General features: G+C 48.6%; 1 protein-coding gene across 1 annotated transcript in view; it reads right to left on the reverse strand.

Annotated features, from left to right (window-relative positions):
• GYPC (glycophorin C (Gerbich blood group)) overlaps window positions 1-22,980 on the reverse strand; it is a 42,123-nt gene extending 19,143 nt beyond the window's left edge. Inside the window, 1 exon segment of the mRNA NM_001104959.1 lies at window positions 22,950-22,980. The gene's annotated coding sequence lies outside the window, so the exon portion shown is untranslated.
• Window positions 22,981-23,832: the final 852 nt, after the last annotated feature.

The following is a 23,832-nucleotide window of genomic DNA, read 5'->3' on the forward strand; positions in this document are numbered from 1 at the left end:
CTGAGTCCCACATGCAAATAACCCTCTCTAACCCTCAGCTAACTCGCCAATATAGAAGGATGCACCTGCATAGATCCAAGAAAGGCAGTGTGAACACATGCAAGCTCTTCTTACCATTCCCATTTATTTATGCGAGCATAGCTCCTGCACACATGTGTGCACACATATATGGCCCCTGGATCCAGGGCCCCTATGGGGGAAGCAGAGGGAGACAGTTCCAGTGACTTGAGAGGTAAGGAGTACTTGTTTATCTCCTGGGATAGTTGGGCGTCCAGACACCTCTCACTCCCTGTTAGCCCTCCTTTGTCGTCTGGGTATCAGGGCAGGAAAGGGGCTTTAGGAAGTCACCAATTTACCTCATTTTGCATCCAGCACCAGAACCAGGAAGCTGGCTGCCCAGAATCAAGCCCTTGTGCTGTCTTTGTGCTTGGGGAGGAAAAGCCATTTTTCTTCACTGCTCCCACCCCACCACCCCTTCACCCCATCTTCCCACTGTGTTTCTGGCTGATGAAGACACTCTATAATACATCTCAATCCATCACCTTGGCACACTCCTGGTCTGTCTTCCCAGACCCCCGTTCAGGTCTTGTGATTTATATTTCCCCAACATTAATCTTTTAAAAGCAAAGAAGCTATAAACACATACATAACTCTTCCTCCTGTCAGTTGAAATCCCATGACACAAATCAACTGCCATCTAAATTAAATGTTTCTTTCACAGAAAGTGATAAATGCCCTGGAGACCAATCAAGAAAGCCAACAAACTTAGACTTTGTTTCACTTTGGAATTTTGCAGGTAGTGTGGTTAAAGTCCAATAAAGGGTTATATCTCATGACCAGCAGAAAAGGTGAATTGGATGTTTTAGTACAACTGATATGGACAGGGGACTTTGTGTATCTTTCCTCATTGGGGATTTTAGCATTTCAAATGCAGGGTTGAAATCTAACACATAATCTTAAGGGAAAAGGGTAAGTACAGACAAAATCTACTATTCTATCAGACTGATATACTACTTTCTTAAGCAAACCAAATAACAGAATGAAAACAGAGTTACCAAAAGAGACATCAACCTGTTATAGAGTTGGATCTGTTTAAGGAGTTAGGATTAGGGCTCCCACATATGCCAGATAGTCTAAGTGTAGATTTCAAATAATTTTATCCTTTTTAGTACAGATGGCTTCATATTTTTAAAAATGCAATTTTTAATTCTATGTCTACTAAATAGATGTTTTTAATATTTTTTGGGAAATATAAAAGCTATGTTTTTAGGAGAAGGAAGGAGAGATACGAATGGCTAAATCCAGTACATATCTTGAGTTTATTTTCCTCTCTTCCTTTTCCATGTCTTATTACTTCTTCCACCATCACTGTCATATTCAACATCATTAATAAACTTAATTATTCATCTCATTATGGGAAGTAGAGACTCCTTTTTGAGAGAGAGAGAGAGAGAGAGAGAGAGAGAGCAGAGAGCATGAGTGGGGGTTGGGGGGCAGAAGGAGATGGAGAGAGAGACAGTGGTGGAGCCTGACACTGGCTCCACTTCATGATCCTGAGATCAGGACCTGAGCCAAAACCAAGAGTTGGATGCTTAAAATCACCTGAGCCACCTAGTTGCCTCCAGGAAGCAGAGTCTTAAAGGTCAGGCTGTGTCTTCTACTGTAGGCCATGAGCAGGTGAGAGATTAGGGAAAAGGAGATTCCTAAAAATTCTCAAGTAGTATAGGGATGGAGAGGAGAGTGTTTTCTAAGTTTAGAAGAGCACCTGGAAGCCACTGAGAAAAGATCAGAGTGACACAATGAGAGACAGACAGCAGAGTTGTATGGGTGTGCGGTGGGGGGGGGGGGGGGGGGGGGTGGTCCAGCAAGTCATACTTGACAAGTTGAGGGTTAGAGAGTTTCAGGTTCTGACAGGAGTGTGATTAGAAGTGAATGAGATAGTGTGATAGAAAAGGTAGGAAGGTAATGAAAAACGATTCATTATATTGTATTAAAATATATATAGTTAATGAATAACTTCCATAATTATACAATTGTTATAATTATGTAAAATAAATTATTATAAAATAAATACATCACTTAAAGTGTAAGATGTGTTTCAGATTTTCAAATTTATGTAAAAAAATAGCTTTTTAGCTATTGTGGGAGGTATCCGTGTATGGATGGAATGAAGGAGTAAGAAGGTGATCTTGAAAATGCTTGAGGGCAGGCCCAGTGGCTTAGCAGTTTAGCGCTGCCTTCTGCCCAGAGCGTGATCCTGGAGACCCGGGATCGAATCCCACATCAAGCTCCCTGCATGGAGCCTGCTTCTCCCTCTGCCTGTTTCTCTCTCTCTCTCTCTCTCTCCCTCTCTCTCTTTCTGTCTCTGATGAATAAACAAAAATCTTTAAAAAAAAGAAAAAAGAAAAAAAGAAAATGCTTGAAATAAGGATGTTTTTTTGAAACTAGGAGTCCTCCATCTATACAGAGAGCTTTGCACCCAGGCACCTGGCCTGGGAGTTACGGCATTGAATATGTGGGCTCCTTCAAAGCAGGAGCCTCTTGTGTGTGGTTCTCAACTCTGGTTGCAGATCAGAATCACATGCAACCCTTTAAAAAACACCCATGTCCATGTCCCGTCTTCCTAGGGTTGCCAGATAAAACTGGTTGCCAGTTAGGAACCAGTTACATTTGAATTTTTAGACAAACAACAACAAATTTCTTGGTATAAAAGTATGTCCCAAATTTTGCACATCAGCTCCATGGACTGTTTGGTTCTTTGTGAACTCATCAGATAGACTGGGAGTGTTCTAAGGGAGATACACCTGGAGGAGAGCTCTAGGATCTCCTGGGCCCAAGCCCAGAGCCATGCACAAGCTATGAATTCTCATATTATTATCTCACATGTTCACATGTCTTCTGCTTGTCCCATGTGGGCCCATTTTATGTCACAAGGATTCTATTTCACACATCCAGGCTTTGGCTCATGCTGTTCCCTGAGATATCCACTTCACCTGGCCTACCTGGTGAACAATGTCTACATGTCAAGGAGGGTATCTGTCCTGACCTCCTTGCGGAAGGGACCTCCTGTTACTAGGTACAAACTCACCAAGTATGTCAAAACAATTCTGGGAGCGAAGGGAGGGCCATGGAATCTTCACCTCAGTATCCTAGCATTTTTGCAAGATGGCCTGCACATAGTAAGTCAGTGGCCATCAAAGCTTACTGAGAGAAAGTTCTTCTCAGCAGACCAGATTGAAATGCAGAAGGAAAAATCATCCAGAAGAGAGGTTATGAAAGCAGGAGTTTGCAGTGATTGCTAACCCAACTAAACTGAGCACCTATTAGGTGCTAGGTGGTAAAACTATCTTTTGCATTTATCTTTCCACCAGGCATAGAACTTTTGCTTACACTAATCCTTTGGCTAATCATTACAGAATGATTATCAGTGATGGTTTGGCTGATTCCAGGAAGGAGATGGGAGGCGTCCACCTTTGTTTCCTCCCAGCCCTGGGTACCCTCCTGCCCTTCCCTTGAACTGTCCTTTATCTAGCTCATCAGGTTTTGTCAGCCATGAGATCTGAGAGTTGTTCATTTCTCAATAACTCCAGTGATAATCACAGGCTTTGAGCTCAGTCTCCATGTCAGGGCACACCACCAGCACAGTCCCAAGCTGGGGATTTGAGTCAGGAACTGCAACTTTCCCTCAGGTCTGCTCTGATGGAGCCACCCTGGAATATTTTCTGGAGGCTCAGGCCTCACTCCTGGGCATTCATCCTCCTGGCCAACTTTAGGTGGCCACTACCTCTATAGAAGCCTCTAGTCCTTAGGCCAGCTTGCTAGGAGGCCCTGTCTGACCCGCCTGCCAGAGGCTACTGTGTCTGCCTTGTCTTGGAGAGCCTTTCAGATTCTGTTTGCATCCATGTGCCTCAGAGTCTGGGACGGGGGGCAGCTGGAAGTAAGTGGGGCCCATGCCACTGCTTTTTATGGTGTGTTCCGTACTGGGAATTCACTTGCATCATCGTCTACTCATGATGCTTCTCTCATTCAAAACCCACTGTCATGGGACAGACACAAATCATGAGTACTTCTCATTAGCTGAAATCCCCCAAACAACATTGCCAATAGCCATTTCCAATCCTGTTTTATATATATGAAAAGACTGAGTCTCAGAGACATGATCAGTTGCCAAGGACAGAGCCAGGGTTCAAACCCAGACCTGAGCTCAAGGGCCTAGTGCTGGTCACTCCCTCCAGCCTGTGGCCTTGTCCCCCAGTGCAGTGCTGAGTCTGGTGGTGGAACGCTAGTGACCAGTGATGGTGATATGCCCTCCATCCATGAAGCTCGTGTGCTCCTGGCAGGGTACTGGACACTGAGGCTCAGTGAGGTGGGAATGACCAGCCTACCTTAGAGACAGAACAACTAAGTCTAGAGAGACAATTGCTCAAAATCAGTCTGCTAACCCAGTCGTTCCTACCCTAAAGATGAGAAGTTTAACAGCTTAGAGGAAAAGTAGTTAACTTTTGAAGGTAAAATTGGCTGCCCTCCAAAAGGAGTGTGTGTGTGTGTGTGTGTGAGAGAGAGAGAGAGAGAGAGAGAGAGAGAGGTGGTGGGATAAGTCTTTGATCTTCAGTTTGGAACTCACAGGATGGAAGGAAGAAGGCAGCCTGAATTTTGGGGGCAGCAAACCTGACTTCAAACCTGACCACACCACAGGAAATAAAATACCTTAACACCTTCCCTCTCCTCAGTGTCTGATCAAAAAAATGGGGACAGCTGTATGCCTCCCAGGGGAGTCTGAGTGGTCTCAAACCACAGATGTACTCCTGATATGTCCATGGGAGGTGCCAGCTCCCACCACCATGTCCAAGTACCCCAAACTCCCTATCAACCCCTTCTCCATCAACCCTCCCTGTCAAACCTTTCCCCCAATTGTTCCCCATTAGCTCCTGTTGCCTGTGGCCACTGGAAATTTGTTTGGTGCTTAAGAATGGAAAGAAGCTTCCTGGGTCTCACTGCTCCTGTTTCTGAGGGGTGGGTCCTGGGGATAGGTCTGAGAACGCAGCTGGTGAGTGGCTGGGCCCAGACCCACTTTATCAGCCCCAGGCCCACCAGGCAAGGCACCAGATCTCCCTGCAGCTGTCTGATAAAAGGTTCAGCTCTGCTTTCTTACCGCTTACAGCCTTATCAGAGGCGGGCCTGGGTGAAAGTTCCATTCCCCTCAGCGTGAATAAAGGGGAGGGAAACAGGCCCCCAGAAGAAATATAATGTCCTTGCATTCAGACACAGTCAAGTCGGCTACCTGCCTGAGTCTGCAGGACAAGGCACCACAGGCTCCCCTATGCAAGAGCGAGGTGGGACCCTCGTGCCCACTAGGTCTGAAGCTTATAGAGACAGCTCAGTGAGGGTGTGTGCTGCATCTCAGGTCTCCTGACTTGTGTGTGTGTGTGTGTGTGTGTGTGTGTGTGTGTGTGTGTGTGTGTGTGTTCGGGGGAGCAGGCAGGGCTTATGCATAAAGCATTGGTCTCCTTAGAACCGTAGCACATAAAGCGCATGGTGCCATAAAGAGGAGCAAGCTGCCGGCCTGTGCGTGAGCCTGGCAAGTTGCAGAGGTTGTGGGATCAAGTAACACATGAATCGTACTGCGGGCTCTGCCATGTGCTATTGTGTGCCTCTGAGACAGACTATATCTTTCCCAGGAACACTCAGGATACTACGTTGTAGGAGGACCCTAGGCTCCTCTGCTAAGCATGTGCTAACAGCACAGTTCTTCCTGGTGGGCACATGAACAGCCCACCCTGGCACCGTGGCATAGAGAGAGCTCGATAAATGCCAATGCCCTCTCCGCTCTCCTCCGTACCAGGCTGCGAGAGGACGGAGTGAGACAGGGAATGTGAAGAGCTTCACTGTGTGCCGGTGATTCCAAGCACAAACAGTTGCCCAGGTGGCTTCCAACAGGGTCCTCAGGTGGAGAGAAGTCAGTCACTTCCTTAGAAGCTGGATTCTCATGCCGGGATCATATTACCTGAGGGGAGAAGGCACACAGGATGAACTCCTGTGTCTGTGTTTAAGTGGCTTTGGTCACTTAACTGACCTGCTGACTGGACTGCTTTATCAGACTAACAGCAAAGTGTGCAAATATAAAGCAGAGGCAAATAACCTCTCAACATCTTTCCCATTCTTAAGAACCTGGCTGCTAGTGCGACCTGCATGGGCAGGGGGAGTCCCGTTAATTGCTATCTTGCACATGGTGGTGGGAATGGCGTGCGGAGGGCCTGAGGAGGTGGAATCCTGGGCTCGAACCTGAGCCTGTCTCTTCAGTTCTCTGATTTCCAGGAGAAGGAGCCTGCGTTTCTGGGCTGTGCCTTCATTCTGCCATGAAAGACTGGGTAAGGCCGAACATGGTATGAAGTCCTCCTTGCCCAGCAAGGTGGCAGCGTGGACCCCGGGAGCAGCAGGACAGCCACCCTTGTCCACACTCTTTCCCAGTTCTCTTCTCCACCTCCTTCTAGGCCAGACCTTTCACCTCAGGGGACAAGGTTGCTGCTCTGTGCTCTCTGTTGGGTTGGTACCCTCAGGGCTTCCGTGGATGCAGAGACACAAGTGACGGGCTGATCCACATCCTTTTGCTCTGAGTTGCTTCAACTGAATGCCTGAGTGCCCTGTGAACTGCAGATGCTTGGGGCTCCAGGGCCCTGCACTCATACACAGTCCTTTCAGAAAACCTTCAGACCCAGAAGATGCAACTAGCAATTTCTGAGAGGCTTCCAGAAGCTGGCCTCTGCGTGTGCACACATCTGTGCACTCAACTGAAGCATCACCTACCTTCTTCTCGCCTCCCACTCGTTCTCTCCACATGCCATGGCTTACCCAGGGCTTCCCTCTTAGTCTTTTCCTGGAGCATTAGCTGGGATGCTCAGGGGCTCGTCTCTCAGGGTCAGGAGCATTGTATGAGGAGGTTTGGCGGCCCCAAGACTCAGGAGGGATGGTAGAACTCCAGCTGCTACAACAGGTGCTGGGAGATAGTCCCATTGTCTATCTCACCTGTCTGGCTTCATCTCCTTCTTACCATTTCCAACCCTCCTCCCCCAGTCACACTGCCTCTTGGCTGTTCCTTGATCGGGCCAGGCCTCCTCCTACCTCAGGGCCTTTCTACTTGCAGTGCTCTCTGCCTATTTTGTCTTCTCTCAGATATTCCCATTTGACTCCCTGGCTTTCTTTGGGTCTTTCTCAAACATCATCTCTCCCAGTGAAGACTTCTCCAGCCATGCTCTTTAAAATGGTGCCTCCCTCATCCCTTGGCCTTCCTTATCTCCTTTCTTGACTTGATTTTTTTCTCTAACACTCAGCACCATCTGATTTACTGAGCATTATCCCCATGTGTCTACTGTCTGTCTGTCTAAGCTTCATAGAATATAAGCTTCCTTCTGTGATTACTGATTTTTTTTTTATTACTGCTGTTTTGTTCACTGTCATATCCCCAGAACTTCCAACAGGGCCTGATACACAGTTGGTCCTCAATATGTGGTTATGCAATGTGATTCCTGGTCTACTATGGTATAAGTGGCACAGGCAAAGAACATGGATATAGACTCAGGATGCCTGAACTTGGATCCACCATTTTATAACTGGTCAAATGTGGTCATACCTTTCAGTATCCAGCTCTAATCTGAAAAGAGAGGTGACAATGTCTCAAGGGATTAAGAGGTTTCAGTAAGGTCTGGGGCAATGCACCTGGCCCAACACTTGCCATGTGGAGAGGTATCCCTCTTCCTTGCCTCGGCTATGGGTGAGAAGTACTGAACTCAAGAGGTGAGCTGGCTGGCCCCTTAGCTGTAGATACCAGGGGGAGCCTGTCTCATGTCCTGCCTTCCCTCTCACCCTGTCAAGGTGAGGTGAAGATTTTCCGCAGGGCGGCAGCAGAGTCCTGAGTGCCTGACAGAGGGGTGATTGGAGGACAAGAGACAGTGAAGACTATGAGGGGCCTCTCTCCTTGGTGGTGGTGGTGTGGGCATTGGAAGATTAAGTGATGGGGACCAGGGCACTTTGTGTGATCCCAGTGTGGCCCCCACACTGGGCTGATTTCTGATGTCTAGTCCCTGACCTTGACTGCAGGTCTTTCTTCCATGGCCTCTTATCCATCAGTGGGGTGGTTATAACCCCAGAGAGAGGGGCAATGGGGTCCAGGTGGGCTCAAGGCCTGGAATTTGAGCCATTAGAGATTCTCCTGTTGGTTTAATTCTAGAGCTGGCAAACTTTTTTGATAAAGTGCTCCATGGTAAACAGTTTAGGCTTGGAGGCCTGGTTCTATGGTCTCTGTTACAAAAAAAGCAGTATGGACGCTATATAAATGAATGGGTACAGCTGCATTCCAATAAAACTTTACTTATAAAAACAGGTGGCAGGCTGGATTTGAGCCATGGGCCTTAGTTTGTGGGCTCCTGGTTTAAGACTCTGTATCCTTGAGTCTCTCTCCTCCTGCTCAGGCTAATATTTACTGAGTATCTGCCCCACGCTAGGCCTGGACCTTTATCTACATCTTCTCATTTAAGGTGCCCACAGGGAGGGAGCCACTGAGTAGCCACATTGCATCTTGAACAAGGTCTGTCACACTGGAGGACGGAACTTTCACCTGTGCAATGCTTCGTTGTTTGAATGCAGGCACGCTGTCTGCTGCCATGGCCACTTTCTACAGATTGCAGAATCTGGTGGCACCTGGGGCTCACTGCATCCTGGACATCCCGTGGGTGGGGGAGTACACAAGCATCAGGGACACAGGGGCCAAAGGGGGTGAGATCACTATCCCAAGGTGGTTCTCATGGCTTAGTGGTGGAGCCAGTCGCTGGCAAGGTTGCATGGATGGGGTGCAGTCCTGTCTCTTGAGTTAAACCTTGCACAGGTCAAAGCCTTCTGTGCCTCTGAGGACAGTGGACTGGGCCTCTCTGACTTGGTTCTGGGTACCTTCTCTGGCCAATTGCACTGATTGTCCAGGCCTTTGTCACAGAGGGACGTTCCAGGGACTCCTGAGTCCCTGGGGCATGGGTTCCCAGAGCAGGATAAACGGCCACAGCTGGCTACACGGTAAGGGTTTGGTGCAGGGAGGCCAGAGGAGGGGTGGGCAGTGTTCTGGCGCAGTCCAAGTGTCCCAGAGAGAGGGGTTGTCGGCTCAGGAGGAGATAATCATAAACTGAGACAGAGGAGAATACCACCCTGCATTCCCTCCCTCTTGGGGAGAGCCCTCTCACGGGAGCTCAAAGGAGAACCATCAGGGACCCTGGAGGCAGGAGGCAGGGCAGTGAGAGGTCAGCCTTTTATCTGCCCAGTCAGACTTCTGTTCCCACAGCCCCTGGACAAGGAAGGCAAGATAAGGCCAGGAACTCAGATAATTGTGCCTCCAAGGCAGTGCAACCTCACAGTTCACTTATCCCAAAAGCACCACCCTAGAAACAGAGGGAAGAAAGAACAGTGAAGATGGGCAGGCAGAGACCAAAGCAGCAGGAAATAAATGGCCCAGAAGTGCTCTTGAATGGGAAACACAGCCTCAGGGTGTCTGAACTTTGAAGGAAAACTGTGGATTCAGTTCCCCACTAACTGCCCTGTCTTCTGAGATGAATTTTGACTTTTTCCAGCATTGTTTTCTCAGTGAATGACAAACATCTTTCACTCAAACGAGTCCTTTAAAAATAGCATGTTCCAAGAGGTCTTTTCAGAAGCTCCATGATTCTTAAATAGGAAATGTCCTAGGGGTAATTACCAGAGCCTAATATAAGGAAATGTACTTAAACAGTCCATTTGAACCAACTTTCTTCCCTTCTTCCTGTGAAAGAAAACTTTGTTCTCCTAGGAAACTCCCATTTTCTGCACATAGGAATACTGGTAGTGTGCAGGGGTTAAAAGACAACCCAGGGGTTGGACGCCTTGGGCGAAAATCACAGCCCTGCCACTCATAGCAATGTCCTGTGTCCTGAAGATCTGAGGGCTACCTACAGCACCCCCCTCACAGTGACAGATGGTGCCTAATGCTGAGTATGACCAGCAAATATTTGTTCAGCTCTTCAGACAGGCCAGATACCCTGGCATAGCAGGGTACCTCATACATTTACATGATATTTTTCCTTTTTACCTTCTGCAATTCATCTTTACTGAAGTAATTCCCCATAGTTGGGACATTCTCAACAATCAACATTGATCGCTGGCAACTTGTTTTTTCAAGCACAAAATCTTAATCCAAGATAAAATTATCTCTAGTTAAGTAGAAATTCACCATAATTTAATACTACCTACCAATATTAACTAATATTAGGTCATAATTTGCATTTGGGGAGCTGCATTACTTTAAGTTATTCTTTAGATATCCAGATACCTATTTAGCTATTTCAGTGAATAATCACAAGACATAGGCAATTTGATCTGCAACCTGAATTCATGTGATAAGAAGTTTCTCCATAGGAGGATTGGTTGCTTTTGTTGTTGTTGTTAAAAATGTGTGTCTTGCAGCTCCAAGAAGCCCAACAATGCTTTGAGGGCAGGGATCTTGTCTTATGCTTTATTTGTCTCCTCCTTAATTCCCAGGACAGATGATAGGATGTGTGTTTCTACTGATGAACCAGGAATGTATATGGTAGTTAATAAAAATTTGTGCATGAATTGCTTTCATAATGGACTCTTCTGTCCAGTTTCCTTTCCCACTTTTCAGAGTTTCTTCATGGAGTCTGAGAATAAGGGTTCTGAAGTTTGATAAGAACTGTCCTCATGGAATTAATTGGTAAAGTGACTGACAGCTGGGCATACATTACCGTCTGGCTATAGGCAAACAGCCACAGTGAGAATATTTTATGGCTTCATGTAATGGGAACATCTATGATGGAAAGGTCCTCTGAGATCCAAGCTCTCAGGTATCATCATTGACAACCAACAGTGACTGGATGTCAATAAACCACTCTGGCTTAGGCACCAGGTACTGGGCAGTAGGGAGTTTGCACACTGGTTACATGAAGCCCTCAGTGTCCAGCGATAGCTTGAGAGTGAACCATCACAAGGAGCCCTTAGAGTGTGGTCACCTGCATCTTATCCTCAACTCGACTACATCAGATAGGCTTTCATATGTTTTATATTTCCAGACTTCATCCAAGAATTTGTTTTATGGAAATGTCATTTCTGCTGAAAGAAAGTGCAATGGAGATTTATAGCTGTGACACCACTTTGTGGTGTTTGTATGTTTGGGGTGGAGACCCCAGGTGAAAATTACTTCTTTTAGAATTTCAGGGATACACGACCTTTATTCCAGAGGGGACCTGCAAAGTTGCATGCACCTGAGCCAGGTGTGACCAGAGCCTGAGGCGTGTTTTGAATTCCTTTGCCCTCTGATGTTTTTGGGTTTTGCTCCCCAACTAGGCTAAAGATCTTTTGAAGACAGGATCCGTGTCCCCTATATCTCCTGTGTGGTCCTTTGCACACAGGTGGTGCTTGGTGGATCAAAATCAAAGTGCATCAGATTGAATTATGGTAATCTGAAGGTGGTGCTCTGGACTGGATTCACCAGCAATGGATAGAAAGCTCAAGGTGCATGGCTTGTGTCACCTGCTTCCCAAGGGATCCCTGAAGACTTGGGACTTACAAAGAGATGCCAGATGAGGGGATAGGCTGGGAATGAAGAGGGGGTTTACAGGGGTCAAATCTGGAAACTGGTCCTGAATTTAACCACTGGAACATATATGTGCTGCATGGATAACCTGCCAGAGGGAAGCCTGCCTTTATTAATGGACTTATTAATAGATTGTTGTCTTTGTTGATAGACTCTGGATGGGCTCAAGGGGCAGGGGAGGCAAGAGAGAGGCTATGCTGAGACCAAACCCCAAATAACCAAAACAAAACTTGTTGACTTCTTCAGACCTGTGTGGCCCTGTCTGCCACATGAGGGGGGTGGTTAAGGGGATCTGGCCTGAACATTGCACTGACCTCAGATGAGATCACAGACAGAAGAGGCTTTGAGAAGCAGAACACACTGCCGATATGCAGGTGTACTGCAGAGATACCAGACTGAGGCAAAGACATGGGAACGGGGTCTGAAAACTGGTGGCATAAGAAAGTTTCAAAAGCATACCCAAAGCCAAAGATGCTGAGGGCAGCACTTCTCACATCTGTTTCCAGCTATCTCTGTGAGATCAGTAGGACCCATAGACTAAATGCCTACTCACCCTGCCTCACGCCAAATGAGGTAGCACCCAGGAGAGCTTCTCCTTGCCTTGAACCTTGCTGTGACATGAGTCTATTGCTGAGGACTGCAAGGAAGTGGTAAGGGGCTTATGTGTGTGCATGCTGTGTGCACCTGTGCATGTATATGTGCATGTGTGTGTGTGCACATGAGTGTATGTCAAGGTACAGGAGAATGTAGGGCCAGTGTCAAAGTTTCTTCCTTTTGGTGGCCCTGCAGTCCCAGCATCAGCTCCTCAGCATCACCCCCATTCTGTCCCCCACTTAAGAACCCGAGGAATGAGTTTCTGTGGAATAAACAGTACACTCCCAAAGGAATCAGACCTGTGTCCCAGTCTTACTCCATCTACTACCCTGGCTGTATGAATTCTTTTTGTTTTTGTATGTGTGTATGTATGTATGTATGTATTTAGGCTGTATGAATTCTTGTTAGTCGCTTAGCTTCTCTGAGCTTTATTTCCTTTCAAAGAGAGAGAGAGAGTAGTCTCTCTTGAATGGCGATGGGGAAGAGAATGAACATGCCTGGCAAACTGTAATACACAATGCAGTAATAGTCCTGTGGTTTGAAATATTTTAACAAATGATAAGATTGCCAGCCCAGGGGTGGTTCTGTGGTGGAGGCATGCTAGGAATTGGTGGGTTCTTTATTCTCTCCCAGTGCCCTTGCAGTGAACCTGAGAGGCAGCTGCCCATTGCTTCTCAGGGGAAAGTGAGACCTGTGTGTGGGTTGGCCTGGGCAGGCAGGGCTCTCACAGTCACAACCTGGCCCTTGTGTGCCACTATAGGCATTTCACTAGCAGCTGCTGGGCCAGCAGGTGTGGGCTTGCGGAGGAGGGTAGAGCTCACCACAAGTGGCCTGGGGTGGGTGGATAAAGAAAGGCTTTTTCTTCTGAGGCAGGAGAGTGACCTCAGGGCTGCACAGAGCCAAGCACAAGGGCATGGGGTCCTGGGCCACCCCTTCCCTGCATCCCAGAGGTGGAGGGAGATACACCTAACTCAAGGCTGGACAGTGCCAGTGGTACACAGTGAGGACCCAGGCACACAATCTCCTGACCCTCAGTTTCCATCTTTTTAACCTGGAATCTACATCTGTGCAACTTCTTCAGGATAAAACAAGGTATCCATGTATATCCTTGCTGGGTATGGAGTAGAACAGAGCGGGCACTCAGCAAGTGCTCTTCACCACCCACCCACCACACACCACAAGTGCCGTGAAGATCCACACCATCTGGAATGATTGGTGCGGCCCCAGCTGGCTCTTCTTGCCCCCACTCTGCCTTCCACCAGCCCCTTACTGCCCTGACTCCATCTTTATCTCTGCTCAGATCTCTCTCCCCACTGCCTTCCAGCTGCCACCTGGCTGCCCCATGAATATCTCAAAGTTACCTCAGCTCTACAGAGAATCTTCCTACACCTTTCTTCTTGGTCTTACATATATAATTCTACAGTGAACATGAATTGTTTCTGTAATAATGAAACAGGGTAAAGAAAACTTACTTTTTAAAAAAATCTTTAAGTGAAGATCAACCTTAAAAAGCCAAGAGAGTAAGAGAAAAAGAGAGAGAGAGAGAGAGAGAGAGAGAGAGGGGTGGGGAGGGAGAGAGAGTGAGTCCTGGCTCCCCTCAAGCATTTACCTTTGAGAGATTCTCCCGAGAGCAGAGGTAAAGGGCAGGCACAAAGCAGTCACTGCAGCTGCGCAGTCCAGGGGCCCTGCTGGGTTAGGCAGGACTGCCAGGGGAGGGGTGTGAGGAATCCAGGTAGGCAATGATGTAAAAGTGGTCAGACTGCCAGGAGCAGGACAGAATCTAGTAGGGAGAATGGCAGCACAGGAGCCAGTGGGTACCCAGCCCCTTGGCCTCAGGTGTCCTGAGCCAGGCAGAGATGATGCAGGGTGACCCATTTGGGTCTTGAATGCTTTACCTTATGGATCCCCTCTCCGCCAAAATATTAAAAGTTGTATTTTATATCAGCATCAGTCTAAAGACAAATGTAATATTTAGTATGAAAAGTTTGTTTTTTTCCTTTTGATTTTAAAAGAAGCACTCATTTTTGTGCATCTTGAAAAGCAGCATGGATCTTAAGCACTTGCCTACTGTACATGTTAGCCCTGGCTGATCCCTTCCTAGAAAAACCCGCTATCGGTGAGCGGGAGTGTGAGGCGTCGGCTGTGGCTCTCTGCAAGTCACGTTGGTTGCCTCTTGGGTTTCAGTATCATCATATGCAAAACAGAGATAAAAATACCTCCTGTGGCGCAGCTAGAGGGTGAAATGAGATAACTTATAGGAAGTGAAGCCTACTTCCATCCTTTGAGTCAGGGAGACAGTCACCATAAGAGGAGAGTAGGTCAGGATAATGTACAGATTTTGTACAAAAGGGAAAAAGAGATTGTGAAATTAAAAAAAAATTAAAAGATTACTCAGGATTTTCAGCCATAGCTGAAATTAATTCACTAAAATGAGAATTTGGGTAGAAGCTGATGGAGGGCAATTCAAATGACGAGTCAGTCCCAGGGCCCAATCAGAGAAGCAAGGCCCAGGTTCCCTGTAGGAGTTCAGGCGTGGGGTGTAGGCTGGAAAAGGGGGTGGAGGGAGTCCTCCCAGGAGAGAGGAGAGCCCAGGCTTTAAGAAGCACCTTGGCAGAGTCCTGGCTGTGGACCTGGATGAATGGCCAGATTGAGGAAAAGAAAGAAATGAGCAGCGAGGGAAGGCACTGAAAGGTGGCGGGTGAGTCATGAAGTGGGTTCCACGTGCTACAGGTCACAGTGAACAAGGAGCGCAGGGCACTAGGGGCAGAGGCCAGTGGGCTGACCCAAGAGGGGCTCTGAGGCCAGGGGTGGGGGGAAGGCAGAGGATGTGAGTACGGGGACCCACAGTACTCTGTGTAAATCAGACATGGGCTGCATTGGTGGGACCTTCACTTTCACGCACTCATTCAATCATTCATTCACTCACTCACTCATTCAGTGTTTTTAAAGAGCCTATCTTCTCCATGGGTTTAGCCAGCTGAATCCCACATGTTCAGCAGGGGCTGGTGTTCAGATGAGGGTAGGGGAACATGGATGGTCCCCCCAAGTACCATGTAAGGAAACTGACTGCAGAGGGTAAGAAGTTTGCTGGAGCCACAACTGGTACGAGAGGTCACAATGGCCCACATATGTTCTCTGGGCTGCCTTCCCCCTCACTGCACCCCCCTCTGATAGAAGCATGAAGGAGCCCACATATTAGGGGTGGCACCCACAGCTCAGAAGGGAGCAGCTTGACAGCTATTGCAGAGGGCCTTGCCCTGGCTCTACAGACCTAGGCAGACTGTGCCATCTTGTCCTCAGGTGCTGTGTTCAACAAACAAAGACAGAGACTGAGGAACAAGGAGGGAGCTGGACAGGGCGAGAGTGAGGCAGCAAAATCACTTAGAACACAGTCGGGTACTCAGTAAGTGGTAGAGATTAACATGTACCAGTACTATACTAGGAGTTTTATCTAGGATAATACATTTAATCCTCAGAACAAACCCCTGAGGTAGAAATGATTATGATCCCCATTTAATGGATCAAGACTAGTTATAGAATTTGTGGGGCCCAGGGCAAAATGAAAACAGGGGCTCCTTTACAAAAATTAAGAATTTCAAGACATGGATTGCAATGCATGTGGGGCCCTCCGAGGTTGCGGGCTGGGGGAGGGGGGGGACATTTCCCTGCATGATTTCCACGGACAAAGCCAGCCCTGTCCTGGAGGATGAACTGAATCGTAGGAGGCCTAGCAACACGTTTAAGGCCACAGGCAGGTCAGAAAAGTTGCAGACTCACCCAAATCTTTGAATTGTGAAGCTGGTGGTCTGACCTCTTCATCACTAGCAAACTGGTGCAAAGTGAATTTGAACTAAATGATTTTAAAAAGTGCAGAAGGAGAACCTGAACCTGAACCTGAAGCCTCTGCTCACTGAAGGTGGTGTGCATGGTTCTACCATTTGGCAAGCCCCTCAAGGAAAAGTATCATTTCATAGCCAGTGGACTTTGCTGCCTGCTGAAGACCGAAGTCACAGACTGGGGCCCCAAATAAAAGGCAAGCAGGCATAACTGCAGTATCTGATTTTGATGTAGCAAGATATAATGTCCTTCACTTTATGACTCTGGTGAGAATGTATGTGGCCACAGCTAAAATGTGAAGTTTCTCCATTCCAGGAGAACATTTTTCCAAGGGGCAGAAGTGGGAATGCTGGGGCATGGAGACAGTTGGCATAAGCACACCTGAACACCTCTTAAAAATGTGCATTGTACGTAGAAGTGGGGGCAAGGGGCTCTGGCTGGCTGTGTTCTCCGTAAGTGATGTGCTAGTTGGGAGCATCACATTTGAAGTGGAGACAAAAGGCCTCCATCAGGGTATGAGGGGTGCAGTAAGGTGACTTGGTAGCCTTGCCCAGGGCCTGCTCCCATGAGCACCCTGGAGTGCCAGCTTCCCTCTTAGGGACCCAGAATGGTTCTGGGGTGTGTCCACTGAGCCCCACATAGTGTGCCGCCCACAATGTTTTGGCAATAAGAGAAAGAAGGTGTGGCTTTAACTACAGAAGGACTTGGCTAGAAAAGCAGAAATAAGAGAGAATATAATAAAGTGTCATGAAGAGTTATTAATTGTAGTTGTTTTCAATTTCCAGTCTGGTAATTCCAACATCTCTGCCACGGCTGGTTCTGATATTTGCTCTGACTCTTCAAATTGTATTTTTTGCTTTTAGTGTGCTTTGTATAGCTTTGTTGACAGCCAGACAGGATGCAGTAAGTAAGAGGTACTGCAGTGACGTGGCAGTGGGGTGGGGGAAGGGGAGGCATCCTGCAGCCCTGTGACAGTAGGTCTCTGTCTCTGGTGAGCCTGTACCTTTTGACTGTGAACTTCATGAGTTTCTGTTCTTTTTTCATCCCTTAGGTGGGATGGGATGGATAGAGTGGGCTAGAGTTGGGTAGATCCCTTCCTTCAGGTGAGATGGGTTCTGATAATACCCCAGCAGGTTTGGGTCTGGTTGACTACAGTTGACCTTTGAACAAAGTAGGAGGTTAGAGGTCCGATCCCCCAAACAGCTGAAAATCCATGTAGAACTTGTGATTCCCCCCAGAACTTAACTAATAGCCTACTGTGGACCGGAAGCCTTATCAGTAACACAAACAGTCCATTAACGTATTTTGTGTATTATATGTATTATATACTATCTCCTTACAATAAAGTGAGGTAGAGCAAAGAAAATGTTATTAAGAAAATCATTGGTAAGAGAAAATTAATTTATGGCACTGTACTGTATTTATTAAAAAAAAAATCTATGTATAAGTGGATCCACTCGGTTCACCCCCGTTGTTCAAGGGTCAACTGTAGCTTGCACTGAGGCAGGCCTCATTAAGGACAGGTGCTCTGGTCTTTTTCAAGATGCATCCTTTTCCCTTCCTTCCTCTGATGGAAGCTTGAGGGGATTTTTCTCTGCTCTATACTGTGGGAACCAGGTGGAACTCTAGAAGGTAAACCTCACAGTATTGAGGACCCATGACTGGGTCTCCCAGCTTCTAATTCTCAGAGTTCACCACGCTGAGCCTCCAGCAATTCAGTCAGTCTCAGAGTCACTAATGAGAGAGGGATTAAGATGTCAGGCCACGAGTAAGGAAGGGCATGTGGCACTGCCAGGTAAGTGGGCCTTGAGTCCTGCTCTGCTGCTGTCACCCAGGCAACAGGGGCTGTCTATGGGGTAGTGACAACCCCACACGTTTTTTAATCCGGGAGAGTCATGCAAGGGCCTGACCGAGCCCACCCAGACTATGATGGAATCTAGTGTCTTGGCTTTGGCTCCTACTGGCACAAGAGGAAACCCATTCTTGTCAACATCTGCCATTGGCTAAGATTTTGCACATTATTTGTTCCGGAAGAATGTACAAAAATGAAAATGCTTAATAACTAAGGGCAGGAGCCAGCACTTCCTCAGAAGTTCAGATTACATGGAGAGCTCAAGAAAACCCCAGGCAAAGATGTTGGGGTGCTGGAGGAGAATATGAAATAAGAAACAGGGCGGGAATGGCAAAGAGTGAGGTGGTAAGTGCTGGGGCCAGGAGCCCTGTTCTTAGAGTTTGTTTCATTTTGACTTTCTGTCCATTTTAACTTCACTGACCTTCATGTATATACCAAGTTTTGGACTATGAGCTACTGAGTGTATGTTTAAAAGTTGTTTCCAGTGTGTGGAATGGACACAGGCCTGGAAGCATTCACCTCTCTGTGTCAGATCCCAAGGAGAGGGCAGTTGGGTCCTTTGGGAGGTCAGGATTTCCAGGAAAGGGACAAATCCAGGAATTTGTTGGGGCTGCAGTGTTCCTGGGGCCATGGTGGGTGGTTTCCTAGTATTCAGGGAGGGGCCAGGGAGCTTAGGAGGAGGAATACCCCATCCTTATGGGATGAGCAGGAGTGAAACAGGCAGGCTGTGTGTGTGTGTGTGTGTGTGTATGTGGGTGTGAACATGTATGTACATGTATATGTGTGTGCAGGGGTACCCAGAGAGCACTGGAGGTGAAGGTGGAGAGACTGAGCAGTCCAGGCATCAGGAAAGGCCATAAGAGAATGCTCTAGGGGACAGCCTTAGCAGGATGTGGAAGGCAGGGTGAAGGGCAGCAGCTGGCCTGGCAGGCTCAACCACAGAACGGCGGGCAGTGATAGGTTGGAACACAGGCCCTGCTCAGGAATCGTGGGTTGGTTGGTAGGTTCTGAGCATTTGTGCCAAACACAGTTCCTCTGTGTGCAGAGCTACCGCTGTGTTTCCCAGGCACAGCCCCCATGGTGCTGGGGGGTGGATTGCCCTGCTCACATGCACCTCAGGGCCTCCCAGCTGACTCCTGCTGGCTGGGGAGTCTGACAGCCTATGTCCACAGCCTGGCTGTGCCCTCCATGCCTGGGAGCCCTGGGGTAAGCCATCAGCCATCACCTGGGCCTCCAGTGTTTCTGCTGCAAAATAGTTAAGGCTGTGGAGAGGTGACCCACACAAGGCCCTATTAAAGGGCTCAGCATGTAGTTACTGATATTCTTGTTATATTATCAAGAACAAAAACAGCACCCATCTGTAAGGGAGACTCTGGAGATTAGCAGCACCCGCAGGCCAGGTTTGCTTTGATAAATTCCGTTAACAACAACAGCCACAGATACCACTATTCCTGGGCATGATGCCAAAGCCCTTAGTCTCGTGTTCATGACGTGGCTCCTGGAAAGTGGCTGTTATGATTCCCACTTGCAGATGAGAGAACTGAGACTCTGACATATTGTGTACCTCCTCAAAGCCTGGAAGTGTTGGAGGTGGGACCAAACCCAGGTGTGACTCCATAGCTCTGACTGTGGGGCTCAGGCTGTGCTCTGCCTCCAGGTCACTATAAGAGAGAGGACATGTCATAAACTTCTTCACTGGGGGGTGGGGACCTCATTGGAAATGGGCAAATGCCCTGAACAAGTACTTCTCAGAAAAAGAAATGCAATATGTTGTGGAGGTATGAAAACATACACAATCTCCTCTCTCTCTCAGTCTCTCTCTCTCTTTCTCTCTCTAATAGATAAATAAATAAAATATTTTTTAAAAATGGGGGCACCTGAGTGGCTCTGTGGGTTAAGTGTCTGACTCTTGATTTCAACTCAGGTCATGATCTTAAGGTCCTGAGATCGAGCCCGGCATCGATCTCTGTACTCTACACCGAGTCTACTTGTCCGTCTCCCTTTATTCCTCTTCCTGCTTATGCACAGACTCTCTCTCTCTCTCTCAAACAAATAGATAAATAAAATATTTAAAAAATAAACAAACAAAAACCATGCACAACGTCACTTATAATTACAGAGGCACATTCAGAAGTGACAACATGTTTTACTTATCAGATTTGCTAAGATGTAAACTGCACAGTGTGAATGATGATGTGGGGGAAAAAAGAGTTTCACTGGATACTTAGGTGGATGTTAGAAATCCAGATGACCTCTAAGCAGGCAATTTTTTAGTATTGACCACCATTTTAAATGTTCATACTCTGTTTCCCAGAATTAAATGTGTGTGTGTGTGTGTGTGTGTGTGGTTTATCCTAATCATATACAAACACATATATTTACACACATACGTGTAAATGCATCAACCCCACTTACAGGGTTGTAATGGCAGCACTGTGTCTTGTTTTAAAAAAAATCAAATAAAGACTTCACGATCTAAATGTCCATAACCAATTCATTCATATATTCACACAATTCATACTATGCATACAGCCCTGAGAAGAATGAGTTAGTCTATGTGATGATAAACTATAGTCTTCAGCATATCTTCTTATGAAAAAAAGCAAGATGAAATAAAATATATAAATAAGTTTCATTTTGTAAAGCAAAAAGTAATTGTATGTAGCTATGATACTTTTAGAAAGATTCTCCTAAGTCCATAAAGTGCTCTGGAGTTGGGATGGTATCTCTTTCCGATTATTAACTCTTGATTCATTGCTTAAATTTGTTTTTAGCTAACGCTTGTAGGGCCCATTGCACTCACACAGTCTCTGAAAGGCGTTTGGGTTGGGGCCGCAGAAGGCCGTTGGATATAGGTATATCTGCTACCCAAAGAGGGAAACCGATTCGGCTTGCCAACCTCCCCCTGCTGCCTCTTCCTTCTCATTGAAGATGGGCTGGTGTGCTTCCACTGTAAGCACAGAGTGCCTCTCATCCCACACCCCTCTGTTTCCCAGAGCGTGCTTCAAGTCCCCAGAAATAATTGCCCAACCACGGGCACCCTTGGAAAGGTCCAGCTGCTGACTATGCCAATGCCATGTGATTCCTACCGCCCTGGATATCTGGAGAGGTTGAGCAATGGTTGAGATGGAATTTCATTTGGCACTTAATGCAATCCTTTTGGCTTCTGCCAGAGGCAGTGAATTCTATATAAAGTTGACAAACCTGACCATCTCCTTACTGAACATTGACCCCTTCCATCCAAGGGCAAGACAGTGGATTTCTGCACATGACTCATTTGCAGTACCTGTGGCACTGGGGCTTATGGGAGTTGGCTGAGGCCAGAGGGATAGGGCAGGCTTGGTGAAGCAGGAGCAGAGGGTCCTTTCTATTCTAACCTCTGGTTCTGAGAAGCAGTGATAAAAACCGAGACCGGATATAGACACATCCTGCCTGAGTTAGCAGCAAGAAAGAGGGCCCCAAGGTTCTCTTACAGCAGAGAGCCTGTGGTAAATCAAGTCCTAAGGGTAATCTAGAATGGTATGCAAGTGAGGGTTGCATCCCTAGGAGCTCCAGAAGGGCAGTGTGGCCATTGGTCAAGGTCTGAAACTTGAATCCTAGAGAACTTTTTAAGAGAGGGGGCAGGGGCAGGGGCAGGGGCAGGGCTCCTGGTGAGCAAGCCTGTCCTCTCCAGCCCCTAAATGACAGCAGACCTTCACTTCCTCAGTGCCTGTACTGAGGTGATTACAGTGGCTTTGCCCTTCAACCCTGGCCAGGACACACACATATAAGTTCACTAGTGTCTGACTCCCACACACTCACAGAAACACACATGCAAACGCTAATGCACACAGGCTTCCAGATCCAGTCTAGTGTAAAATGAAAACAAAGATGCCTGACATTTATTGAGGCCTGGGTATGTGCCAATGTCTGTGCTGAGCCGTTTACAGACTCGTAATTCTCACAACCCAGAGGAATACCCCATTTCTCTCATTTTGTGGATAGTAAAGCTGGAGCTGAGTAAGAGAGGGGGCGGCTTGCCGTAAGCCAACGGCTGGTAAGTGGCACACCTGATCCCAAAGCAGGCAGCGCGGCCTTCGCCGGGGGCCTCTCGTGTGCACGCCGGCTAGCTGAGCACGCTCACAGGCCCGCCGGTGGCCACGCGCACAGGCTCGGAGGGCCCCAGCCCCGCACCTAGCCACAGTCCGCTGTGCTCAAGTTCCACTGGTGAGGCCACACAGCCAGTTGTGTTTTAGAAACCCTGCAAAGGGGGGTCCCTGGGTGGCGCAGCGGTTTGGCGCCTGCCTCTGGCCCAGGGCGGAGCGGTTTGGCGCCTGCCTCTGGCCCAGGGCGCGATCCTGGAGACCCGGGATCGAATCCCACGTCAGGCTCCCGGTGCATGGAGCCTGCTTCTCCCTCTGCCTGTGTCTCTGCCTCTCTCTCCTCTATGTGACTATCATAAAAAAAAAAAAAAGAAAAATTTTAAGAAACCCTGCAAAGGGGTGGGTGGCTCCAGTTCTCAGATCATTACCACATTCATCACTTAACAGGCTTACTCCATGGACGCAGAAGGTCCCCTCTCTTGGCAGTTTCCAATGATCAGATCCAGCCAGGGTGGGGATAAGAGGGATAAACATTCACGGTTTTAAAATGGAAATTGTCGTCGTTTCGGTTTGTCTTTAAATTGCGAAAGCCCCCTGGCAGCGAAGGGGTGGGGTGCGGCGGGGCGGGAGGGCGGCAAAGTTTCCCGGCGCGGCCGGAGACGCTCAGGGTCGGCGGTGCCCCCGGCAGGAAGGCGTGTGCCGCGGCCTCAAAACCAAGGAAGAACCCCAGGTCCCCGCGGGGTCGCGGCGGGCCCGGGCCTCGGCGGGGGGGGCTCGGGCCGGGCCGGGCCGGGAGCAGTCGGGCAGGGCGGGCTCCCCGGGAAGTTGGCTCCGGGGCGCCCCCGCCCTCCCCGGCCGCGGCACCGAGACGCCGAGCGCGGGCGGCCCTTCCCGGCCCCGGGCGCGACCCGACCCGACCCGACCCGACCCGACCCCGCGGGGGGCAGCGGCGCGGACTCACCGAAGCGCGGCGGCGACGTGCCGTTGAGGCCGCTCATCGCCGACGGGAGCGGGGCGGGCGCGGGCGGAGCGGGCGGAGCGGGCGGCGGAGCGGGGCGCAGCGCGGGAGGATCCGGACCTGCCTCTGACCCGCAGCCCGGGGGGGCGGCACCTGTGTCACGCTGCTCCGGCGCGGGCCGAGGGGAGGGGCTCCGGCCCCAGACAGGCCGACTGCATTTCTTTCTTTCTTTTTTTTTTTCCTGCAGACTTGGCTGATGGGGTTTCCACGCTTCTCTTTCTTTCCTTCTTTTTTTTTAAACACACACACCCGCCCACGTCTGAATTCTTCTCTGCTCCAACTTTTCTGCGCAAGAATCACGTTTTTCTAACTACGTGTGAGTTTCCACCTGCAGCTGCCATACCCAGAGGTTGTTGCAGAGCCCCCAGTGCATGGGCTGAGAAACCCCCAGATGTGACAGGACGGCCCGCCAGGCCCTGTCAGGGCGGGTGACCGAACAGGGACAGACCTGCGTTTGAATCTCGGTGGCTGCTCCGCCGCCACTTACAGCCCGTGGCCTCCAGGGCGGAGGGGCACTGTCCGCGCAAGGCCGGGCCCTCAAGGGCGCTGTCCCAGTTCCAGGGCTTATGCTTGGAAGAGACTCTTAGAAGAGGGATTGCCTGGACAAAGGCCATGGGACTGATTTGGATGACTTTTGTCTGAGGCTTCCAGACATAGTGGAGTTTGCAATGGATTCGCTTTGCTTAAGCAATTAGAAACTTGACGCGGATTTTGACACTCTGCTTAGTTAAATCAAGTCTACCTACATCACCCAGAAAGAATGTTATGTTATGTGTGACATTTTATCTCTCCCCTCTCCCCACCAGAGAGAAGGGCAGGGAACTTG

The sequence above is a fragment of the Canis lupus genome, chromosome 19, assembly GCF_011100685.1.
Source record: "Canis lupus familiaris isolate Mischka breed German Shepherd chromosome 19, alternate assembly UU_Cfam_GSD_1.0, whole genome shotgun sequence".
NCBI lineage: Eukaryota > Metazoa > Chordata > Mammalia > Carnivora > Canidae > Canis > Canis lupus.